This window comes from Vipera berus (assembly GCF_964194415.1).
Source record: "Vipera berus genome assembly, chromosome: W".
NCBI classification, from domain to species: Eukaryota; Metazoa; Chordata; class Lepidosauria; order Squamata; family Viperidae; genus Vipera; species Vipera berus.
Window position 1 is genome coordinate 67,431,949 of NC_138210.1, and position 6,000 is coordinate 67,437,948.

Genomic DNA, 6,000 nt, shown 5'->3' on the forward strand with positions numbered 1-6,000 from the left:
CCCAATAAGATATAATGTGCCATTGAATTTCTTGATGATTTCTAGAAGGTTCTTTAGCATGACAGTAATTTTTAATTCATTTACAGCACAATTTTTAATAATTCTTTTTATTACTACCCTGCTTGTAGATGGTATTTTTATTTTTATTCATTTTATGTTGCTTGTACTTGCTTGTATTGTACTATAAAAAGGTAAAGGTTCCCCCGCACATTCGTGCTAGTCGTTTCCGACTCTAGGGGCCGGTGCTCATCTCCGTTTCAAAGCCGAAGAGCCAGCGCTTGTCCGAGGACGTCTCCGTGGTCATGTGGCCGGCATGACTAGACGCCAAAGGCGCACGGAACGCTGTTACCTTCCCACCGTAGTGGTCCCTATTTTTCTACTTGCATTTTTACATGCTTTCGAACTGCTAGGTTGGCAGAAGCTGGGACGAGTAACAGGCGCTCACTCTGTTACGCGGCACTCGGGATTCGACCCGCCAAACTGCCGACCTTCCGATCGACAAGCTCAGCGTCCTAACCCACTGAGCCACCGCGTCCCTAAATTGTACTATACTTTATTGTAATTTATTTATTTTATTATAGATATTTATTTTTTATATTTTATAACTTTTGTTGGGTTTCTTCTTTTTCTATTTTGTACATTCTCGACACCTTTGCAACTATGGTGGAATGTCAAACAAAGAAATTAGCAATCTCTTGTGAATTAACATAAGACCATTTTGCTTTGAAAACCAACTAACTTTTTCCTGTTTTTACACAAAAGCTAAAAAAATCCTTTTTTTTCTCCCTTAAGCCCTCGTTGCTCTTAGTAATTGCAGGATTGTGGACCTCTTGCCACCCCACTGAAGCAGAACTGATGTTTACTGAGATCAAAAACATGTTTACTGTTCATGCTTTCCTAAGACTTTAATTACTAATTGTTGACCTTTCCATTGTTATTAGCAATCCCCATATCAAAGTTTCAACTGCATCTCCTAGTGACAAAGGGGTTGTTGTGCAGACCAGTGCAAGCAGTAATACTCTTAATAAGGAACAGCTTTGGGAAAGAGAAATTGATTCACAGATAAAACATATTTATTTGTGATGATGATATTTTCAGCCTTGGTCTTAGTGCTTTTGCCTGAAATGATGAACATGACGCCCAGTGCTACATGTAGGACAAGTGATCCTTTGCCTTTTGTTCACAAGCAATATCAGCCAGGAGACTTCATTGTTGTGGACATTCTCTCTCAGATCTACATCTTCTATACTATGATAGACTTCAGAAAACATCCTTCTAAGGAACTCTTTGTGGACATTGTGTGAGTTGTTTTTTTTTTACAAAGGGACACAGAGAAAGAAGGAGAGAGAACCTTCATGTTAACTTTCTTTAATTTGTTCTTTGATGAATAGCTCTTTTCTTGTCTTTAAAGTATCTCTTGTTCTTTGACCTATGATCTTCCTTCCTTCCTTCCTTTCTTTCTTCCTTCCTTCCTTTCTTCCTTCCTTTCTTTCTTCCTACCTTCCTTCATTCCCATGCATTACATTTTCAAGAAAAGAAATAATACTGATAAAACACACATTTAAAGAATATTTGCACGTGAAGACAGCTAGGTAATCTTGAGCCAATCTTCTTAGTTCAGCAAGCAATGGCAAGCCACATCCAAAAATCATCCCATTAAATTTTATATCATTTGCAAATGATCACTATCTCTATGGAGATAGTTTGCCTAAGATATTTATAATGATTTATTTTGTGATAGTTTTGTGATACTAAAAAGTATTATTTGTAGGCTAGTAAATAAACAATACTGTAATACACTATTAGATGATAGATGATAGATTTATAGAAGAAGTTGATAGAGAGATAGATGATAGAGAGACAGACAGACAGACAGACAAAGAGAGAGAGAGATGATAGAGAGAGAGAGACAGACAGACAGACAGACAGACAAAGATAGATAGATAGATAGATTGTTGTTATTGTTGTTAGCTGCGAAGTCGTGTCCGACCCATCGCGACCCTATGGACAACATTCCTCCAGGCCTTCCTGTCTTCTACCATCTTCTGGAGTCCATTTAAGCTCACGCCTACTGCTTCAGTGACTCCATCCAGCCACCTCATTCTCTGTCGAGATAGATAGATAGATATAGATAGATAGATAGAAATATAGATAGATAGATGATAGATAGATAGATAGATAGATAGATAGAGACAGACAGACAGACAGACAGACAGACAGACAAAGAGAGAGAGATGATAGAGAGAGAGAGAGAGACAGACAGACAGACAAAGAGAGAGAGAGATGAGAGAGAGAGAGAGAGAGACAGACAGACAGACAGACAGACAAAGATAGATAGATAGATAGATAGATAGATAGATAGATAGATAGATAGATAGATAGATAGATAGATAGATAGATAGATAGATAGATAGATACAGACAGACAGACAGACAGACAGACAGACAGACAGGTAAATGTGACTAAATATTAGGTTGAATTGCTATATACCATACATCACAGTTTCAACAGAGTATATTTTGACAGAATATATGATGCTTATTTTAGAGTCATGACTCCAATGTATCAACACATCCTAGCTTTAGAATTTGCCATCATGGAGATCAATAGAGATTTCTCTATTTTACCAAACCATACCTTGGGCTTCCACATTTATAATACATATTTTGATCCAAGTTGGACATACCGGGCGTCATTGGAACTCTTCTTCACAAAGGACCAATTCATACCTAACTACAACTGTGATATTCAAAACAGACCAATAGCAGTCATTGGAGGTCCTACATCAGACATCTATCTAAACATGGCTAACATCCTTTCCCTGTTTAAGATGCCACAGGTATGGCTTTTTTTTAGTGATATGGAGTGATAGGACATAAAAATCCATTTGCTGTTTCTCTACAGAATTGTTCATGGGAGAAAAATGTTGTGATTGAGTCTACATTTCAAAAAATATAGGGTTCCGGAGGATGTGAGTGAATAGTCCAGTGGTTTGGTTATGCTATAAGTCTTGATTTTTTTTTCTTTTGATGTTTCCAAGGGCTAGAGTATTAATGAAGTAGTATATGTTGTCCAGAAGTAAGATTTCCTTGATTATTTCAGAGAAAGAATTGCTAAATACATGACAGAGCATGGTTAGAATTGTCAAACTGGGGCTAGGAACACATGAGCTTCAAAGATTACACTGTTCAACCTTTACTTTAAACATGATTGTAATCATTTACAATTCTTTGTGAATACCTTGGAAAATATTCATTGGATTGGATTGAATTTTAGTATTCTCCAAAGTATTCTCCAAACTATTCACTATTCACAAAGGTTCACCCAATCTTGTGTTTAGAAGTATATTCTTAATAGGCCATTCAGTATTGATAAACTGCTAACATTTATCTTGGAAATGAGATGATTTAGTTTGTACTCTACAAAGAGAATCTTGTGCCTCAGGTTATGATATTGAAAATCCCTGAAGTGGTGATTATTGTATACTTTCTTTCCTATAGTAACATAACAGGATATGCCTCTTCTCTGTGAATTATGAATTGCCGTAACTGCTTGAAAAATCTAATGCAATGCTGAACCATGCACCTATTTTTTTTCTTGCATCTCAGCCTTGTTAGTGATGGCATAGCAATCTCCATATAGAGATGAACTTATATTCTTAAGTCTTGAGAAAAGCTGAACCTTAGCTCACCTTCAGTACAAATGTAAAACATACATGGAATTGGATTTTAGTTTCTAATTTAGTAGCAAAGCAGGGAAAGAGTATGATTACACACAATGCTAATTTTACTGATTTTTTCCCTATTATTGTTTGTCTCTCTCTCTTTCTAGGTAATATATGGTTCTGCTCCTGAAATTCACACAAAAGAACAAGCTGCTTTTTACCAACAGATGTTACCAAATATGGACGCTCAGTACAAGGGCATTTCTAAATTGCTGCTATATTTCACATGGACATGGGTTGGGATGTTGTTAGTAGATAATGACAGTGGTGAAATGTTTCGACACACATTGGTTCCCATGGCTACCCAGAGTGGTATCTGTTTTGATTTCATTGAAAGATTTCCAAATCCTGTGTTTACAAATAATATTGTAGAGTTAGTAGAAACAGGACTTAAGATGTACAAAGTGGTTATGAGAAGTAATGCCACTGCAGTGGTAGTTCATGGTGAATTTGGGAACATGATAACTCTACGATTTCTGTCCACTAGTTTGAAATATAATGATTTTCCACTATGGACAAAAGGTAAAGTCTGGATCATGACACTCCGGATGGGTTTCACATCAACTTCCTTTCAAAGATATGGTGACCTGGATTTTCTGCATGGCGCATTATCATTTGCCATTCACTCAGAGAAGGTGTTGGGATTCTATCAATTTGTTCAATCAAGAAACCCTATCTTGGAAAAGGAACAGAGTTTTATCAAGATCTTCTGGGAAAATGCATTTGAATGTTCCTTCTCCACCTCTGTGGTAGAAGAGGAAGATGGGACCACTTGTACTGGAGAGGAGAAACTAAAGGATCTCCCTACATCTGTGTTTGAAATGGACATGACTGGCCACAGCTACAGTGTCTACAATGCCATCTATGTGGTGGCCCATGCTTTACATGACGTCTATTCATCTATAATGAAATACAGAGCAGGAAATCTTGAAACCAAGGAGAAACCTTTTAATCAACACCTGTGGAAGGTAAAAGTCCAAGGAGACAAGTCACAGAGAAGTCACTCTATCTTCTTTCTAGATTTCTGAAGAATCAATTCTTAAAATATAGATGAAATCCTGTAAACATACATTTATTTATTTATTTCTTGACCAATCACAATCTATAAAATATAGCATACCCTTACTACATAAATGTGTAACACCACATAAATATATACCCCATGAATTTTCTGAAATTCAAAAAGATTCTCCAAATTCAATTACTTTGAAAGGTGTAGATGTTGTTTTTTTATTTCTGTACTAGACACATTACAAATGTCCTCATCAATAGTATTTGAAAGAAAGTTTCTTAAATTATAAAGCTTTCTACAGCATCCATCCCCTCACACCGTCTTTTATACACTCATCATAAATTTCTTATGTCTCTGTTTTATTACATCTCTGTTATCATAATATTTTTCCAAATCCATTACAAATTATTATTTTATTCTGTTATAAACTAATTAATATTTAGATATATTGTTTCATTTTTATTATTTATTTTATTATTTTATTTTACTTTTATTTTTGTGCTATAAAGATTGTTAATCATGATTAATGTTAAATATTTATTAATACTGTTATTATTATTTCCTTTTCTGTTTAGCAATGATCTAAAAGAATTTCTTATCTAAATATCTTAAAGGGGAGAAAGAGTGTTGTTTTACATCTTAATAAATATCTCTATTTGGCTTTTTAATTTTTTTTAGCTCAACCACTTTATGAGAAAGATTTCATTCAATAATAGTGCTGGGCAAAAAATTTGGTTCAACAAGAATGGAGAATTAGAGACTGGATTTGATATTATTAATTGGATCACATTTTCAAACTTATCTTTTAAAAAAGTCCGAGTTGGAAGCATACACTTCATGGATTCCCAAGAAAAAATATTTACTACTGATGAGGATGATATTGTATGGCCAAGTAGGTTTACCCAGGTATGATCCTGTCACATTTTGGCTTGTGTTAAGACCTGATTTTCCTCCTTCTAAAGCTCTCTTAGAGCCAAAATATTCCACAGAAATGATCTTCGGAAACAGATCTCAACAAATACTTTCTCCCTAAAGTCTCTCCAGCCTGTCATCACTGGAGACATCTTGGATGTTTTTTAATATAGGAGGGTAAACGGGGAGAAATGAGTAAGCAGGAAAAACAGTTCACACATTGCCTGTAAAATGAATGAGAAAATTTTAACATTCACTAAGAGACCTATAGATGTTCACAAGGAAAAATGGGCCAAAGTAAACTTGATAAATCAATCCATGTGTCAAGTGGTCCATGTCCTGGTGACAAATT